The following is a 21,074-nucleotide window of genomic DNA, read 5'->3' as shown; positions in this document are numbered from 1 at the left end:
GTTCTGAACAAATTCTGAACAAAAAGTGTAGATTGCTTTGCTCATTATTTTCCTGATTTTATGTGCATTTCAAAATCAATAACAATGAAATAATCTAGAGCATCCTTTTTAAAAGAATTGAAGGAATTGTTTTAGTGGGGCCAGAATTTCCATATTTGAAGTGAGTATGGCTAAAATAAAATTGTTCATTTTAGTTGAAATCATTGCAAAAGAAATTCATTGCCCCATTAACTTATGCAGTCATTTGTACTGTGTCCTGAAAAAAAGATTACAGTTTCAGATGAAGATTTTTGCTGCTGTGCATATTACTTCCTCATATATATGTTTTTAAAATTTTTACTTTAGCCCTGAGAACAACAAAAAGATAGACTTTAAAGGAAAAATAGAAATTGTCTTAAGATTTTAAAAGTCCTATGTAAACAAAGAGACTGGAGCTTAAATTATCTGAATCTCTTCTAGTTTTGTGTGAATTCTGGCAAATTAGTCAAGCTCTGTGAATCTCAGCTTCTTCTTCTTAAAAGTGGAGAAAGTGTCCATCTCACATGGCATCTGTAATGATTAAATGAGATTCTCTTTGTGAAAAAGGCCTAAACTGGCAGAGACAGCTATAAATAGTAGCAGTAGTATATATAAAAAGTAAAGAAAACTCAAAATTGCACATATCATTCAGATAGATAACTTACAGCTGCAAGGGGAAAGAAAAGCAGCAATATGTAATGCAGTACAGTTTAGGGTTGGTCTGGTTGGTCTGGGCCTGTGTCTTCGTCTTTGTCTTCTTCACAGTCTCTGACCCTGTCTCTGTCTTCACCTCCATCTTCTCTTCCTTCTCCTCCTGTTCCGCCTTTCAGATGCTGAATCCCATCAATCTCAGTGCTAGGTGCATTCATTCTATCTCACTTGAACCTCATGGCAACTCTATAGAAGTGGCTATCATTGTATCAATGGTTGTGCTATAAAAATCACACTGAAAAAGGAATATGCATGGTCAAACCCTCATTTTTAGTTGATTTGCACTTTATCCTTTCAAAATTTCTCAATTCACATAAATTAACCTAATTCTAGGTGAAAACAAATGTATTTTCTCTGGATTGTTCCTTTTTAAATAGTTTTACAAAGGAAGGGGAACATCACACACTGGGGCCTGTCATGTGGTGGGGGGAGGGGGGAGGGATAGCATTAGGAGATATACCTAATGTAAATGACGTGTTAATGGGTGCAGCACACCAACATGGCACACATATACATATGCAACAAACCTGCACGTTGTGTACATGTACCCTAGAACTTAAAGTATAATAAAAAACTTTTTTCAAAAGTTTAAAATTATTTATATGAACCACGTTTATTGCTTTTTCTGACGATAAGGAAATACATAATTATTGCAAAAAATCAGAAAATATAGGAAAGCAAAATGGAATAAAATTATGACAACACCCAAATATATATAATGTACATTGGTTCTCTTTGTTGGTATAGATGAGGAATAAGAAGAAAATTGTCAGTTTATCTTTAAAAAAAAAAAAAAAGAAGCAACGCTGTCTACTTACTATGAATGTAGTTAGTCCCTATGGTAGGATGGGCTACTACCGTGTTCTCCTAGAAGCTAAAAATTTGTTTGAAAAAGCAAACACCAGAAAGAGATTGTAACTTATCACAAATAATAATCAAACATGAAAGATCAAAATAAGTGACCAATAACTCCATATTTGCAAGCCTTTGCCAAGACAGTCATTATTTCTGAGAATTTTTAATTTAAATTTCTCTTTGATTTTTTATTATATATGTATTTGTGCTTGTGGGCAATTGGAGTGATCTGAATGCTTTCCCCAAAATTCATATGCTGCAACTTAATTGCCCATGTGATAGTATTTAGAGGTGGGGGTCTTTAACCCATTTATGCCTGAGGTTGCAATTTTTTGAATTTTTGTAATCAGACCCTAGTGATGACCTTGAGCAGTAGGATATAAATAACTCCCACATGCTTAGCATTCCAATAATGGAACACCAGGCATAAAAAGGTTTTAAGAAGTGATTAAGAGGAGAGAAGAGCCCTCATGGATGGGATTAGGGCTCTTATAAACGATCTTAAGGAAGTGAGTTTGTTCTCTTCTGCCACGTCATGACACCTAGACTGCGCCATCTATGAGGAACAGGTCTTCTCCAGACACCAACCTGCTGGGGCCTTGATCTTGGACTTCCCAGTTTCTAAAACTGAGAAATAAATTTCTATTGTTTATAAATTACCTAGTTTGTGGTGTTTTGTCACAGCAGCACAAGCAAGCAAACTAAACAGAAATGAATCTCAAATTCTTTTAAAATTTTTTTGGCGTAGGTAGGGTAGAAATGGCGTATGTTTAAAATGACACAAGGTCATTAGATTAATTTTTTCCATGTATCACACAGATGTCTTTAATTTATCACTCGTATAAATGGAGCACTCTATAATTTTCTTCCTTAATGTATTTGGTATCTTGACATTTGATTATAAATTAAGAAATAAACTGTATTAATATGATAATTTTTACATAGATCGAGTCTGTAAAACAATTTTAAAGTAGTATGAGTTTTAATTTGGGTTAGCATAAAGTCTCTCACTTATAGATTCCATCTGCAAAACCTTAAAAGAGGGAATACACTTAACATATATAGAGCTCATAATCACTAATGCACATATTATGGTTCTGAATTATATATTTGTCTGTTCTCATAGAATAAAAATTTCTGCCAACTCTTGCCTTCATTTTCTGTTTTATAGTCACAAAGACATACCTTTCATCTGAAGGCCTCAAGCTCCAGTCATTAGTAACAAAACTGAAATCATAAGTAAAAACATAAGCACAGAATTATGTTTCCTTTTCTACCTTATGCCTGGTAACATCAAAGGTTAAATAATCTGAGGCTTTTATCATGTGTGCAATGGTGAATCCAAAGAGCATGTTACAGTCCACTTTCTCTATTTCTAATCTTACTATTGTTAATGCTAACAAGACATACAGGGTCTTTGAATATTCTGAACAATACACCTTGAAGTCTCACTAAGTCAGCAAGGTCTCAAAGGTTGTACCATGTAAAAGTCAAGTAATTAAACACTGATTACTTACTGCTTAAAACAAAAAAAAGGCTGCTGGGAAAAGTTGGATTCAGAAGATCTAATTTCACATGGAACATTTCAGTGAAAATTAAGCCTTTAACTATATTCTGCTTGACTTGATTTGAAAGAAAAGGATAAGAAAAAAAGATTATAAAAGCTATTCAGTAATGTCTTTCTGCAACAGAGCTTTGGTAGGTGACAAACAGCCGCTGGTAATTCATTTAGTCATCTTTTCCCCAAACAGCATTTGGATTCTCCTTCAAAATTTGGCTGCAACTCTTTAGTTTCATTATTCTTTCGAAATACAAAGGTCCCTGCCTTCTCTCCTGGCACTGGTTGAAATGTTTCAGCTCCCTAGAAACAGCTAATTTCTAATAAAGTTTGCAAACATAGTAAACCCCATTTTACCTGATGCTGTTTCATTTCCCATACATGGAAAAAAAGGGAACTCTTCCCCAGAGTTTTAATTTTGACCTATTTCAACTTTGTAATCTTTTAAATCAGAATAACTAAAATTTAGAAATATTTAAGTTGTTCTTCCTTCTATCACGCCCTACTCTCCAATTTACCTCAGTGGCTAGTATGTAGAAAAATGCCAGAGATGACACAGGTGCTAAAATTATTTTGCTGAAAGACGTCACAATTCTTTTTGGTAGCAGTAGAATTTATTCAAATGTGCCTTAATATAGGTGCTGAGACATGCCCATGGTGCTCTCGATATATAAGAGCCGGACATTCTGCCAGTTTTTCTTGATCAATGACACGAAGAAGTTGACAGCCAGGTGAATGTTCTACACAAGCTCATCGTCTGTCATTTTCACGTGGCCAACGCCAGAGCCAGACATAACACCTTCATCATTTGGAACTTGATGGTGGACTTCACCTCATCCACTTTGGCCACCATGTTTTCGTTGTGTGTGAGCAGGGAAGGGAACTTTCCTGCCTTATTTAGGCCTGGACCCAGGATTTGTGGGATCCACTTGATCAGAGACTCTAAGGCCAAAAATGCATTATGCTTCTTGGCTAGCTTCTTGACCAGTTTCTTATTTTTGTTGAGTTTGTTCAGTGCCTCGATGTCCATGTGGGGGATATCCACGGCCTTGGCCTCGTCACAGTGTTACTGGTCCCCCAGGACACACACGGATAACTTGGGGTGGGGAGTGGACTTAAGCCTGATGGTGACCGAGAGGCGCTTGTCCTTGTGGGGGTCACAGTTTCTCAAACTAATCTGCAACTCCGCCCTCTCCAGACTTGGGGCCCTTGCGCTGGTTCCCTTGCAGGACTTCCTGCATCACCTCGTACACCGTGTAGCAAGAGACTTTGCTGCTCATGGCTTCTCGCACTGAACTAACCAGAAAGGAGACACATCTCAATTTTTTATACCTCTTACTCTCTCACTCTTCCTGTTATTGGAAGGCATTTCTTTCCTTTACATTTCATAGATGAGATTAAGGATTATCTAACAAATAATTATACTGCTTGTTAAAATTTACTTAATTCATATCTTGCAACTATCACTATCTGTTCGCAAGAACATATAAGATTATTTATTTTCTTGTTTGTCTGGAATTACCTGTGCCAAACTGATCAAATATTTTCTTAACCAATTGTTTCTAAGAAAGAATTTCTACCTTACAGAGAGAATGAATCAGTTTAGTTTATTAATCCCTACTGAAACACAAACATACATGTGTTAGCTTATTTATGCCTACTAAATAAGGCATAACTATTTCAATAGGTTAGATAGTATTGGGGAAATTTTCTGTAGCAAGGACTAAGAAGAAAAGGACAGTTTCAACTAATATATGAGCTACTTAACAAACATCTTTGAAGATACTGCTGGTGAAATTTGCTGTAGTTGTAAGGAAAATTTTTATTCCTAAACAGGTAATATTAAAATATGCAGCCTTTTCCTCTCACTTTCTTTAATGTTGCTGTTTTTAAAAAAATTGACAAATAAAAATTGCATATATTTATCATGTACAACATGATGCTTTGAAATATGTGTGCATTGTGGAATAGTTCAATCCAGCTAATTAACATATGCATTACTTACATACTTATCATCTTTTGTGGTGAGAATATTTAAAATCTACTCTCTTAGTGATTTTCAAAATAGAATACATTGTTATTTACTATAGTCACTATATTGTACAGTAGATAACCTGACCTTATTTCTCCTAATTGAAATTTTTTATCTTTTAACTAACAACTCCCCAATTTCCCACCTTCCAGATTTTGGTAACCACCACTGTAATATCTGTTTCTATGAGTTCAGGCTTTTAGATTCCATATGTGAAGGGATCATATGATATTTGTCTTTTGTACTTGGCTAACTCACCTACAGGATTTCCTTCTTTTTTAATGCTGAATAGTATTCCATTATGTGTGTATACCATATTTTCTTTATCCATTCATCTGTTGATGGACACTTAGGTTTTTTGTATATCTTCTATATCTCGGCTATTGTGAATAATGCTGCAATACACGTGAGGGTGCAGGTATTCTAACATACTGATTTCATTTATTTTGAATATATACTCAGAAATGGAATTACTGGATCACATGGCAGATATGTTTTTAATTTTTTGAGGAACATCCATACTGTTCTCCTTAATAACTGTACCAAATTACATTCCCGTCAATAGTGTGAAAGGGTTTCCTTTACTTCCTGTCCAACACTTTTCATCTTTTAGACAATTGCCATTCTAACAGGTATAAGAAGGTATCTCACTGTGCTTTTAATTTGTACTTCCCTGCTGATCAGTGATGTTATACATTTTTCATATACCTGTTGGCCATTTTTATGTTTTATTTTGAGAAATGTCCATTTAGGTCCTTTGTCCATGTTTAATTGGGTTGTTTTCTTGCTATTGAGTTGTTTGAGTTATTTATATATTTTGGATGTCAGCTTCTTACCAAATATGTGGTTTGCAAGCTTGTTTTTCCCCATTCTGTAAGTTGTCTGTTCACTCTGTTGATGGTTTCCTTTGCTGTGCAGAAGCTTTTTAGTTTGATGTAATCTCATTCGTTTTTGTTGCCTGTGCAGTGCTACTTTTTTGGTTAGTTTTATTTTCACTTATTTCCTCAACATATGAGAAATGTTGAGAATTGTAGCTGAGTCCAAGATGATTTCAATGGATCTTAGTTGCTAAACTTGTTTATTTTAATAAAAATAAGATTATAAATATATAATTATAAAGCAATATTTTTAAAAGGTGATATTTTAAATATTACATAGTGTTAACCGTGAGCATAAATTCAAAACCCAGCCAATAGTTTCCTTTTCTTCTCCTTTGTGTTAAGTTTATTACACCCTGGCTAAGAAACCACTTTTCAACGGTAAACTCCCCCCCGCCCCGAGAGGCAAGTGAAAAGAAAAATGGGTTCTTTTGTGAAGAGAAAAGATAGCATCAGAGGAGTATTAATATAGTTTTCAAAATTATTAGTGGAAATACGTCCTGTGCCAACAGACCTTTTAATTTAGATACTTTATTTTGAAGCATTTGGATCTAACTTCTGTACATTTCCAGAGATTGTGGATTTCAGTGTTCCCGTGGGTGTCACATGCAAAAGGAGAGGAAGATATTGTTTCTGTGAAGCGCAGCAGTGGAAAAGCAACCATTTTCTAATGAAGAAACACAATCCTTGGTTTCACCAAGAAAAACAATGTGATCATAGATAGATTAATATTAGAGAGAATTCCACTGGAAATCCTTTGCCTGAATGACCTTCAGAAAAACAGTAAGGCAGCAATGTGGGTGGTATCTTTGCTGCTTTTCTGGCAGAAAGAATGGAACAGGAACTAGGAGTCAGAAATACTTCATTTGGTGTAGAATCCTAATCTTATCTTCATTCTGACAGCATCTCCTTTTACTTGTTAAAATAAAAATAGCAATCCTAAATTTTAATATAGTTCAAAGGGACTATATAAGGATGAGGACATTTCCTTGGCTTATGTTCTTTCTGCTTTTGATCCATCTATGAATGCACAAAATACCTTAATTATTTTATTCTTGAAGGTAGCATTAGCTAACTTGGTAACATGGGCCGGTAATACATAAAAGGCACACATAATCAGGAGGAATATTTTCTACGAAAATGCCAGTTACAATAGCTATGCAGTCACTTAAATTTCTTTTAAAAAGCAGGCTTGCTGATGATTTCAGACTTGGAACCTTATTAAACGTTAATCAAAAACAAGAAAAACTCAAATGCAGGTGCTTTCTTTGTAAATTAAAATTGTATTTTGCCAAGACGATTTCTCTGAATATGTAAAACAAAGTGGTATAATAGGGGAAACATAATCATTGACGGGATTCATTTATTTGTTCAGCATCAAAATCTTCATATTAATTCACATCTAATTACAACACAAATCTTTTCAGTTGAAGAAAAAAAGAAAAAAAAAAAGAAAAACTTTCCTTTCCTTTAAGTTTGTGTAGTAAAAATAGAAAATAACATACCTATAATATATTGGAAAACAAAAGTTTTCAAGTGACTCTGCAATCCAACAATTTGAGGAATGAGATTAAATTTGTGAAACCGTTTCTCATAGTGACTTAAAGATACCAGACTCACAATAATATTGTCCTTATTGGATAAAAAAGAAAATATTATGGCTATAATATTCAGATTGTTTGGGCAGTAGTGGTTGAAACAAATAGAGATTTATTTTACTTTTATTACAGAAGTCTCAAAATTGCTGGTGTTGGCTGAGTAGCTAAATTATATCAAGGGCAGCATTAGACTTTCAACCGTGGTTCTTAGATAAAAGTTTCAGTTTAGGAATGAAGTTTCCATTCAAGGCTGGAAAAATAGATGGGTGAACAGAAGATAAAGACTACCAACAGTTATCAGTCTTTCTTTTCTGAAGGAAAGCGTGTTTTCTCAGATATATCCCAGCAGATGTCTGCATATGTCTCATTTTTCAGAGCTCTTTCATGGTCATACTTCCTGCTTTCAAGATTGGGAGAGAAAAGCTCTAAATTGTGTTGAGCTCCCTCAGTCTCAAAGATGAAGGCAAGTAAGAGAGAAAAAGTTGAAAATGGGTGTAGGTTTAGCTTCATGTATGACTTGACGCGTGTATTTTATTTATCTTTCCTGAAAAAATTATAAAATAATAAGAAACTGCCAAAAATTGGTAAATGGAATAAAAAACTCACATTTCAATACCATAACATAGTAATCAATGGGTGTATTTCATTCCAAGTCTCTATAGTCACATGTTTTTAGATCTGGTTATAATCACACTATGTTACAATATTACAATTTCATTCTCTCTTTCTTTTATTTTACAATGTACAAAAGAGTTTTCAGCATTTGTAAATAGTCTTTTAAACCAACATCTTTAATAACTATTCAGTAGGTAGACTTATCCTAGTGTTCTTCGTAATCTCAAATTGTCAGTGCATGTTATTTTTACATTTCTTCATATTCAGGTTGCTATTGTTAACAAAATTTTAATTTAAAACATATTAGAGACTTCCTGAGTTCTGAGTTCTTTCCATGACTAAGGAGTATCTTATAGATGTTAGTGAGCAAATACGGCAAAGAGCTGGAGGAGGGGTAGTTAAAATGCAGCCAGATACAAAGTGGTTAAATACTGGTAAGGCTTTCTGAAAAGTAAGAGCTGCGAAACATTGAAGTATAGTATTGTGGAGGGCAGAGGAGTCATCTTTACAGAATGTTCTCTAGAAAACTGTTATACTGGGTGATTTAATTTCTGTTAAGACTGTTAAGACTGGAGTTGGGAGACTAAACTGGATGGCTTATCAAAGTTCCTTTAAAGCCTGTGGATCTAGGGTCATGTTTCATTTATTTATAATTCTTGTTCATATATTATGGGTACCTGTTGGAGAACATGAGTTTCTTATATCTAAGCGTTCTTAGAAGTTGCCAGTATTATGATCTACTACAGATTTTATGTTAAAATAATTATTTTTGGTAAGTCCTTAGGAGCATTTAGTTATAAAAGAAAATAAACTATCATCTATATCTAAGCTTATATAGCATTCATAAAAGGAAAAGCAGTTAAAAATGATTAAAAATACAGATTGAAATTAAGCACAGTTCTTCCAAAATTACACACCAAAGGATTTCACCAACTTGAGAGTTACAAAAGAAAGTCATGAATAGAATGTAACAATTTGGTATTATTTAAAATAATTCCTACTTTAAATAATAGGCTAGGTGAAACCCATCAATGGCATTGTATGCAACCCTGTGGGAAGGTTTTCTACAATTCAGCTCTGAGATTAGATATATATGGAACTATTACCATGGTAACTATTTTTGAGGCTAACAAAAGTGTAACAAATATGGACTAAAAAATACCTACAAAACCTCCACCAAGACAGTAAATTTTCCCATCTTAAAAAAAAAAAAAAAAAAGTTGTTGAAAAAACTAAAAGCCTTCAGACATACAGACTACTTTGTTGTTGCAGAGAACACTTGTTTTCAGCTAGTTTCTTTTTTTGTGACATGTAAAGCTTCCCTTCAGGGTAAAAGTGAGATTTATTCTGATTCATAAAGGGAGGAAGGGTTTAGTGAAAGTGAAATTTGTGGAATGCACACACTTTTAAAATATAGTTTCTTTCCTAATCTAAGCATAAATCATAAACAATTTCTATTGTTCCCTCCTTTCTTTTAGAGCAGACCAAACTATAATGCAGTACTGGTAATTTATAACTGCTGGGAATTAAAAAAAAAAAAAAAACTTGTGTAATATTTTTCTGAAAAATTCCTTGAAAATTATTTTATATCTTATTCTTCTTTTGGAGGTAAAATATACTCTTTTTATGATACTATTTAAGAAATTAGTGTTAATTTGCAAATAGAGCTGTAAAAGGAATAGAGATAGGGATATCCAATGGAAGACAAATTTTACAAGTAGTTTACAAGAAAAATTGAAACCTTCTCAGTCCACTGGATTAATGTCTCATATCACTTCAGAAATACTAGCAATCAGATATTGTCTCACAAAATGGAATGTAGTATCTTGATTAAGCAAAGGGAATGAAGGCTAAATATAAAATAATTTATTTCCATTATGTAAATAGAACATTTACAAAAAGTTAAGTGTATAGTCCACTGAGAAGCAGTAGTTTCCATCCTTCAGTGCTGCTGGTCTATTAGTGGAGTCATAGCCAAAAACATTGTCTTCCGTTATTTTTATCAGCATCACAGTATCTTTCTTCTTCATTGTAAAAGCTTCTCAGCATGAAACAGGTGGTGCTTGACCAGGCTTCCTCTTTGACCAATACACACTACAATTCAGATTAAAACAGATACACTGGACTGGCTATTGTGCAGTAAGAATAATTGCTGAGTTATTCAAGCACAATGGGCAGAAAGCATACAAGAATTTTGCACGAACCCCTTGAAACCCTGTGGCATTGGTACAAATGGCCTGTAAAGGATATGTTAGGTCACCCTGACATAAAATAAACAAAGACAGGAGATCACCCATTTTCAGCACAAAATAATGAAGTGGAGGGTGTGCATCATAGCAGATGCTACCCCATAACAGAATTACAGAAAGTAAAAAGATTTCAGGCTGTGTGTCTTATTTTTTTTTGTTTTGTTTTGTTTTATTATTTCTCTTTTTTTTTCATTTCTTTTTTCTTTTTATTTATTTATTTTTATTATTTTACTTTAAGTTCTAGGGTACTTATGCATAACATGCAGGTTTGTTACATATGTATACTTGTGCCATGTTGGTGTGCTGCACCCATCAACTCATCAGCACCCATCAACTCGTCATTTACGTCAGGTATAACTCCCAATGCAATCCCTTCCTCCTTCCCCCTCACCATAATAGGCCCCAGTGTGTGATGTTCCCCTTCCCGAGTCCAAGTGATCTCATTGTTCAGTTCCCACCTATGAGTGAGAACATGCGGTGTTTGGTTTTCTGTTCTTGCGATAGTTTGCTGAGAATGATGGTTTCCAGCTGCATCCATGTTCCTACAAAGGACACAAACTCATCCTTTTTTATGGCTGCATAGTATTCCACAGTGTATATGTGCCACATTATCTTAATCCAGTCTGTCACTGATGGACATTTGGGTTGATTCCAAGTGTTTGCTATTGTGAATAGTGCCGCAATGAACATATGTGTGCATGTGTCTTTATAGCAGCATGATTTATAATTCTCTGGGTATATACCCAGTAATGGGATGGCTGGGTCATATGGTACTTTAGTTCTAGATCCTTGAAGAATCGCCATACTGTTTTCCATAATGGTTGAACTAATTTACAATTCCACCAACAGTGTAAAAGTGTCCCTGTTTCTCCACATCCTCTCCAGTACCTGTTGTTTCCTGACTTCTTAATGATTGCCATTCTAACTGGTGGGAGATGGTATCTCATTGTGGTTTTGATTTGCATTTCTCTGATGGCCAGTGATGATGAGCATTTTTTCATGTGTCTGTAGGCTGTATGCATGTCTTCTTTTGAGAAATGTCTGTTCATATCCTTTCCCCACTTTTTGATGGGGTTGTTTGTTTTTTTCTTGTAAATTTGCTTGAGTTCTTTGTAGGTTCTAGATATTAGCCCTTTGTCAGATGAATACATCGCAAAAATTTTCTCCCATTCTGTAGGTTGCCTGTTCACTCTGATGGTAGTTTCTTTTGCTGTGCCGAAGCTCTTTAGTTTAATGAGATCCCATTTGTCAATTTTGGCTTTTGTTGCCGATACTTTTGATGTTTTAGACATGAAGTCCTTGCCCATGCCTATGTCCTGAATGGTATTACCTAGGTTTTCTTCTAGGGTTTTTATGGTAATAGGTCTAACATTTAAGTCTCTAATCCATCTTGAATTAATTTTCGTATGAGGAGTAAGGAAAGGATCCAGTTTCAGCTTTCTACTTATGGCTAGCCAATTTTCCCAGCACTATTTATTAAATAGGGAATCCTTTCCTCATTTCTTGTTTTACTCAGGTTTGTCAAAGATCAGATGGCCGTAGATGTGTGGTATTATTTCTGAGGACTCTGTTCTGTTCCATTGGTCTACATCTCTGTTTTGGTACCAGTACCATGCTGTTTTGGTTACTGTAGCCTTGTAGTATAGTTTGAAGTCAGGTAGTGTGATGCCTCCAGCTTTGTTCTTTTGACTTAGGATTGTCTTGGCAATGAGGGCCCTTTTTTGGTTCCATATGAACTTTAAAGCAGTTTTTTCCAATTCTGTGAAGAAACTCATTGGTAGCTTGATGGGGATGGCATTGAATCTATAAATTACCTTGGGCAGTATGGCCGTTTTCACGATATTGATTCTTCCTATCCATGAGCATGGTATGTTATTCCACTTGTTTGTGTCCTCTTTTATTTCACTGAGCAGTGGTTTGTAGTTCTCCTTGAAGAGGTCCTTTACATCCCTTGTAAGTGGATTCCTAGGTATTTTATCTCTTTGAAGCAATTGTGAATGGAAGTTCATTCCTGATTTGGCTCTCTATTTGTCTGTTACTGGTGTATAAGAATGCTTGTGATTTTTGCACATTAATTTTGTATCCTGAGACTTTGCTGAAGTTCCTTATCAGCTTAAGGAGATTTTGGGCTGAGACAATGGGGTTTTCTAAATATACAATCATGTCATCTACAAACAAGGACAATTTGACTTCTTCTTTTTCTAACTGAATACATTTATTTCTTTCTCTTGCCTGATTGACCTAGCCAGAACTTCCAACACTATGTTGAATAAGAGTGTTGAGAGAGGGCATTCCTATCTTGTGCCAGTTTTCAAAGGGAATGCTTCCGGGTTTTGCCCATTCAGTATGATATTGGCTGTGGGTTTGTCATAAATAGCTCTTATTATTTTGAGATACATTCCATCAATACCGAATTTATTGAGAGTTTTTAGCATGAAGGGCTGTGGAATTTTGTCAAAGACCTTTTCTGCATCTATTGAGATAATCATGTGGTTTTTGTCTTTGGTTCTGTTTATATGCTGGATTACATTTATTGATTTGCATATGTTGAACCAGCCTTGCATCCCAGGGATGAAGCCCACTTGATCATGGTGGATAAGCGTTTTGATGTGCTACTGGATTCGGTTTGCCAGTACTTTATTGAGGATTTTTGCATCGGTGTTCATCAGGGATATTGGTCTAAAATTCTCTTTTTTTGTTGTGTCTCTGCCAGGTTTTGGTATCAAGATGGATGTTGGCCTCATAAAATGAGTTAGGGAGGCTTCCCTCTTTTTCTATTGATTGGAATAGTTTCAGAAGGAATGGTACCAGCTCCTCCTTGTACCTCTGGTAGATTCAGCTGTGAATCCATCTGGTCCTGGACTTTTTTTGTTGGTAGGCTATTAATTATTGCCTCAATTTCAGAGCCTGCTATTGGTCTATTCAGGGATTCAGCTTCTTCCTGGTTTAGTCTTGGGAGAGTGTAAGTGTCCAGGAAATTATCCATTTCTTCTAGATTTTCTAGTTGATTTGCGTAGAGGTGTTTATAGTATTCTCTGATGGTAGTTTGTATTTCTGTGGGGTCAGTGGTGATACCCCTTTATCATGTTTTATTGCATCTATTTGATTCTTCTCTCTTTTCTTCTTTATTAGTCTTGGTAGCTGTCTATCAATTTTGTTGATCTTTCCAAAAAACCAACTCCTGGATTCATTGATTTTTTGGAGGGTTTTTTGTGTCTCTATCTCCTTCAGTTCTGCTCTGATCTTAGTTATTTCTTGCCTTCTGCTAGCTTTTGAATGTGTTTGCTCTTGCCTCTCTAGTTCTTTTAATTGTAATGTTAGAGTGTCAATTTTAGATCTTTCCAGCTTTCTCTTGTGAGCATTTAGTGCTATAAATTTCCCTCTACACACTGCTTTAAATGTGTCCCAGAGATTCTGGTATGTTGTATCTTTGTTTTCATTGGTTTCAAAGAACATCTTTATTTCTGCCTTCATTTCGTTATGTACCCCGTAGTCATTCAGGAGCAGGTTATTCAGTTTCCATGTATTTGAGCGGTTTTGATTGAGTTTCTTAGTCCTGAGTTCTAGTTTGATTGCACTGTGATCTGAAAGACAGTTTGCTATAATTTCTGTTCTTTTACATTTGCTGAGGAGTGCTTTACTTCCAATTATGTGGTCAATTTTGGAATAAGTGTGATGTGGTGCTGAGAAGAATGTATATTCTGTTGATTTGGGGTGGAGAGTTCTGTAGATGTCTATTAGGTCTGCTTGCTGCAGAGATGAGTTCAATTCCTGGATATCCTTGTTAACTTTCTGTCTCGTTGATCTGTCTAATATTGACAGTGGGGTGTTGAAATCTCCCATTATTATTGTATGGGTGTCTAAGTCTCTTTGTAAGCCTCTAAGGACTTGCTTTATAAATCTGGGTGCTCCTGTATTGGGTGCATATATATTTAGGAGAGTTAGGTCTTCCTATTGAATTTATCCCTTTACCATTATGTAATGGCCTTCTTTGTCTCTTTTGATCTTTGATGGTTTAAAGTCTGTTTTATCAGAGACTAGGATTGCAACCCCTGCTTTTTTTTGTTCTCTATTTGCTTGGTAGATCTTCCTCCATCCCTTTATTTTAAGCCTATGTGTGTCTCTGCATGTGAGATGGGTCTCCTGAATACAGCAAACTGATGGGTCTTGACTCTTTATCCAGTTTGCCAGACTGTGTCTTTTAATTGGAGCATTTAGTCCATTTACATTTAAGGTTAATATTGTTATGTGTGAACTTGATCCTGTCATTATGATACTAACTGGTTATTTTGCTCGTCAGTTGATGCAGTTTCTTCCTAGCATCGATGGTCTTTACATTTTGGCATATTTTTGCAGTGGCTGGTACCGGTTGTTTCTTTCCATGTTTAGGGCTTCCTTCAGGGTCTCTTGTAAGGCAGGCCTGGTGGTGACAAAATCTCTAAGCATTTGCTTATCTGTAAAGGATTTTATTTCTCCTTCACTGATGAAACTTAGTTTGGCTGGATATGAAATTCTGGGTTGAAAATTCTTTTCTTTAAGAACGTTGAATATTGGCCCCCATTCTCTTCTGGCTTGTAGAGTTTCTGCCAAGAGATCTGCTGTTAGTCTGATGGGCTTCTCCTTGTGGGAAACCTGACCCTTCTCTGTGGCTGCCCTTAACAGTTTTTCCTTCATTTCAACGTTGGCGAATCTGACAATTATGTGTCTTGGAGTTGCTCTTCTCGAGGAATATCTTTGTGGTGTTCTCTGTATTTCCTGAATTTGAATATTGGCCTGCCTTACTAGGTTAAGGAAGTTCTCCTGGATGATATCCTGAGGAGTGTTTTCCAACTTGGTTCCATTTTCCCCCTCACTTTCAGCCACCCCTATAAGATGTAGATTTGGTCTTTTCACATAATCCCATACTTCTTGAAGGCTTTGTTCATTTCTTTTTCCTCTTTTTTCTTTAAACTTCTCTTCTCATTTCATTTCATTCATTTGATCCTCAATCGCTGATACTCTTTCTTCCAGTTGATCGAGTCGGTTACTGAAGCTTGTGCATTTGTCACATATTTCTCGTGTCATGGTTTTTATATCTATCAGTTTTTTAATGGCCTTCTCTGCATTGATTATTCTAGTTATCCATTCTTCCATTCTTTTTTCAAGATTTTTAGTTTCTTTGTACTGGGTACGTAATTCCTCCTATAGTTCTGAGAAGTTTGATGGACTGAAGCTTTCTTCTCTCAACTCGTCAAAGTCATTCTCCGTCCAGCTTTGATCCGTTGCTGGCGATGAGCTGCATTCCTTTGGAGGGGGAGATGAGCTCTTATTTTTTGAATTTCCAGCTTTTCTGCCCTGCTTTTTCCCCATCTTTGTGGTTTTATCTGCCTTTGGTCTTTGATGATGGTGACGTTCTGATGGGGTTTTGGTGTGGGTGTCCTTCCTGTTTGTTACTTTTCCTTCTAACAGTCAGGACCCTCAGCTGTAGGTCTGCTGGAGATTGCTTGAGGTCCACTCCAGACCCTGTTTGCCTGGGTATCAGCTGCAGAGGCTGCAGAAGATAGAATATTGCTGAACAGTGAGTGTACCTGTCTGATTCTTGCTTTGGAAGCTTCGTCTCAGGGGTGTACCCCACCGTGTGAGGTGTGGGGTGTCGATCTGCCCCTAGTGGGGGATGTCTCCCAGTTAGACTACTCAGGGGTCAGGGACCCACTTGAGCAGGCGGTCTGTCCGTTCTCAGATCTCAACCTCCATGTTGGTAGATCCACTGCTCTCTTCAAAGCTGTCAGACAGGGTCGTTTGCATCTCCAGAGGTTTCTGCTGCTTTTTTGTTGTTGTTGTTTAGCTGTGCCCTGTCCCCAGAGGTGGAGTCCACAGAGACAGGCAGTCCTCCTTGAGCTACTGTGGGCTCCACCCAGTTGGAGTTTCCCAGGGCTTTACCTACTTAAGCCTCAGCAATGTCGGGCACCCCTCCCCCAGCCTCACTGCTGCCCTGCAGCTAGATCGCAAACTGCTGTGCTAGCAATGAGGGAGGCTCTGTGGGTGTGTGACCCTCCCGGCCAGGTGTGGGATATAATCTCCTGGTGTGCCCTTTGCCAAGACCCTTGGTAAAGTGCAGTATTGGGGTGGGAGTTACCCGATTTTCCAGGTGTTGTGTGTCTCAGTTGCCCTGGCTAGGAAAAGGGATTCCCTTCCCCCTTGCACTTCCCAGGTGAGGCGATGCCTTGCCCTGCTTCAGCTCTCGCTGGTCGGGCTGCAGCAGCTGACCAGCACTGATTGTCCAGCACTCCCTAGTGAGATGAACTCGGTACCTCAGTTGAAAATGCAGAAATCACCCGTCTTCTATGTCGCTCGTGCTGGGAGCTGGAGACTCTAGCTCTTCCTATTCGGCCATCTTGCTCTGTCCCCTGTGTGTCTTGTTTTAATACTATTTGAAAAAAAAGTCAGACTGTCATTGACGACTGTATTAGTCCATTTTCACACTGCTATACAGATACCACCCAAGACTGGGTAATTTATCAAGAAAGAAGTTTAATTGACTCATGGTTCCACATGGCTAAAGAGGACTCAGGAAACTTACAAACATGGAGGAAGGGGAACAAAACACCTTCTTTACAAAGCATCAGGAAAAAGAAGAGTGAGGAGCAAAGGGGGAAGAACCCCTTATAAAACCATCAGATCGTGTGGGAACTCACTCACTTTCATGAGAACAGCATAGGGGGAACTGCCCTCATGATCCAATCACCTACCACTGGGTTCCTCCCTTGATACATGGGGATTATGGTGAATACAATTTGAGATTAGATTTGGGTGGGGACACAGAGCCAAACCGTATCAGTGGCATTATGCCTTCATTCACAGATATTTATTTACACCTAGGATTCCTGGTACTGTGCAGTGGGATGTACATTGGGAATGCAGTGGTTAGTAATACAAGGTCTCTGCCCTCACAGAGTATATAATCATGTGAAAGGAGATATAGGCTAAACAAAAATTCATTATGTTAGGATTCTAATAAAGAAATTATTATTTGCTATTTCACTAAATCACAACACAGTTACAAGATGGTATCAACATTCCCATTTTACAAACGGATAAAATGAAACTCAGAGTGAATTTGTCACAAATCTGTGTAAAATAGAACCAGAATTTGAATGAATTTTATATAACTCTACAGACTATACTGTTTGTCTGTCTGTCTGTCTGTCTGCCTATCTAGCTATTTTTTTGTCTATATTTTTCAAGAATTTTTTTTGTCTCTAATGGGAAAGCACAGGTAAGCAGAAAAATCACCATGAAATTAATAATTACTACATTAATAACTTAAAGTATAAATAACTCAAAGAAGATGAATTTAGGGGTTCAGGAAGGGGCTACTAAGTGGGCTGGAAAAGTCAGAAAGCTTTCATAGAAGAATGATTGGGCAACTATTATTACTGTCACATCTTAGCATTTCTTTGTAACTTACACTATCTTTATAACAATTTTGGAATGAAAATTATTATAAAGATTTTGGAATGAAAGTACATGATAGACTCAATATTTTCATTGTTATGTAGATATTCAAACAAATAAAATAAAAACCACTGATTCCAATTTTGCATTTGAATTTTTTGTCAGGTTAAGGAAATAATAACTATGATTTCCGTATACTTACTATGACTAGCCCAACTACTTTATATTCAGTCCTTCTAACAACCAGATGAGGCCAATATTATTGTTAACCCTATTTCTTACAGGAGGAAACTAAATCTTAAATCAGTGAGGTAGCTCGTTTAAGGTCACACACATAGTAAGTGCAGGAGTTGGGGTCCAACGTGGATCTGTTTACCCATGCTTTAGTTATCCCACGATCAAAATAATTTAATCAATTTCATTTTAACATGAATGAGAGCTAAACATATTTTTTGACAAAATTAGGGATTTATTGACTTGGGGGTTAATGTAGACTTGATTTCATTTCCCTATTAATTTTTTGCCTTCTGAGGCATAGAAAAATCTTCTTTCTCTGGGCACGCAAACTACACTTTTCCTTCATGACGTGAAGACAATCGTTAATCTAATTTCTCATCTGCCAAATCCATACTGTCCTCTGCTATGGGAAAAAATTACAAATTTTAAGTAACTCACATAGGCCAGAATAATAATTACATTTTCCAATGGCCTTTGAATTAGACATGGGCTTGCATTTCAGTTTTGCCATAGGATCATGGAATGTGTAATGTATGCCACTTCTGGGTCTTGACCTTGAAGAGAAAGAGCATGCACATATACACCCTTCTACCCATTTTTTCATTTCCCACTTGCTAGAATGTGGCTAGGAGCCATTCTGTACAAAGTAGATCAGAACAAGCTTAATGGTGGTTAAAAAGAAACCAGTGCGAGCCAGTGATCCTGACCCTGTGGTCCCAACATCATAGATCTGATCTGTTCCATCTGGACTGTTACATTAAAGAGAAATACACTTTTATAATATCTTCATAAAGTAACTGCTAATTGGGGTCTTCTATCTAAAGCCATCTTTTTATTCCACCTATTCAAGTGCATACCTGTGGTAATCCTATTCTCTCTTCTGTATCATCAGGTTTTTGCTCTCAGTTAGAATTTCTCCATCATACAAACATGCTGTTATTCCTACTGTCTTAAAAAATCTTCTCACAAACCTACTTCCTCCTCCAACTACCATTTCTGTGGTGTTCTTTTTGGACAAGCTCCTTGTTATTTCTGCTTCATGTCTCCATTCCAGTCAGGGTACTCCTATCTATCCCCCTAAGTTGCTCTTGTGAAGGTTGCTAATGAATGCCATATCGCTAAATCCAAGAGTCACTTTACACTTCTACCTTAGGACGTTTGCCTTCAATTTCTTTCTGCTTTGAACAGTTCTTCCCCCAGATATAATTACACTCCTTTCAGTCTTTTCTCTAATGTCACCTTCCCTGTGATGCTTTCCTTAACCACCATATGTAAAGTCCTTAACCCTGCCACAATTTCTGACCCTCTTCACTGTCTCATTTTTCTCCATCACATTTATCATCATCTACAGCATAGTTTATTCTATGTACTTACTACTTAGCCTAATACTCAATAAGAAAGTAAGTGCCATGGGACAAGCATTTAGTCTGTGATGTTCACTGTTGAACCTAGACCTAGAATATTTCAGGTTATACAGTATGTGTTGAATGACTGAGTGAATGAACAGATACTTGTTGAGAATCTATTAGATGTTATTCACCTTGATAGGTGCTATGGATACAAAGTGACCAAGATAGATAGAGTCTTCCCTTTCAAAATATTTGGGATCTAGATCAGAAGAAAGACATTAATTTTCTCAATTTCTATACAACTTTAAAAATGCTGTTAGAAATAGTGTGTAACAGGAACATTCAGAAGAAACAGTGAACCTAAACTTGAGGGATCAAGGAGGACAGTGATATCAAACCAAGAAAGAGAGTGATAGTAATCTTGGAATTTTGAGTGGAAGTTAACCTTGAGAGGTGAATGGGATGGGGAGAGGGGCATTTGTCCAGGCAAAAGCAGTGGGTCAAGTAATGGTATGCTGGAAGACCTTTAAAAATTCAGTATACAGTGTGATGTGAGGTATAAAATAAAAGTAGTGAGAGAAGAGATGGAGTTATATATAAGTTAAGGTTAGGGACTCAAATGACAGACTGCTTGAATTCGAAGCCTCACTATGCCACTTGCTCATCACTGTACTGGGGTGTGCTGTTTAATCTCTCTGTGCTTCAGTTTACTTATCTGTGAAATTTGTGAAATCCTCACTTGGTGTTTTGAATATTCAATAAGGTATGAATTAAAGAAAATTGGTATAGGGTCTGATAAACAATAAGTCCTTAATAAATACTAGTCACTGTTGTTGTTTGACTTGTGAAATAAACAGGGAAAGGATCGTTATGATTCTTGCAGCCATGTCAGGGGACTAGATACCCCATCCACTCCTGACAGTCTTTGAGACATTATTATTGCTAGTTTAATTATTTTTCTATCATTATTATTACAAATTAATACTTTTTTTTGTTTCCCAGAATCATATTCATGATATTGAATAGAAAATTGATATGCTGGCCTCATGTCAGTTTAAGGAAGAGTTGGGAATCAAGGAGGAAGAGGAGAATTGTGTACCATTATAATTAAAGCACTTTTTGAAAACACAATTCATTTTATCTGCAGAGACATATTTTAGGGGTGTATTTGTGATAAGATATGCAACAAAATTTTAAAATGACAAGCAATGAAAATAAGACAAATAATGCACATAATCATAAGTAAACATTTTTAATTATATTTGAACATACATTTTATTGGAATATATATGTTTTTAATGATCACCTGATGTTTGTTAAAATGAGGTCCTGGGACAGTATTACAATGTGTCTCCCTCATCTCCCACCCGTAGCTTTCACTTGTTCTAGGAAAGAGACAATCTAAGTAATTCAATGCTTTTGGGAGTTTCAATCATTGGAATAATTACCTTAATTCTCCATTAAAGGAAAGCTATCTTAAAAAGGACCTTCTTTGATTGACATGTGTCTGCATTTTTTTAAAGGATAGACAAAAGAGGTA

The 21,074-nt window shown here is 36.4% G+C and overlaps 1 pseudogene; it reads right to left on the bottom strand.

Annotated features, from left to right (window-relative positions):
* Positions 1-3,746: 3,746 nt before the first annotated feature.
* On the bottom strand, positions 3,747-4,422 carry LOC117093842 (annotated as a pseudogene).
* Positions 4,423-21,074: the final 16,652 nt, after the last annotated feature.

The sequence above is a fragment of the Trachypithecus francoisi genome, unplaced genomic scaffold, assembly GCF_009764315.1.
Source record: "Trachypithecus francoisi isolate TF-2019V2 unplaced genomic scaffold, Tfra_2.0 Lachesis_group12, whole genome shotgun sequence".
NCBI classification, from domain to species: domain Eukaryota; kingdom Metazoa; phylum Chordata; class Mammalia; order Primates; family Cercopithecidae; genus Trachypithecus; species Trachypithecus francoisi.
This window is presented reverse-complemented; position numbering and strand designations above follow the sequence as displayed.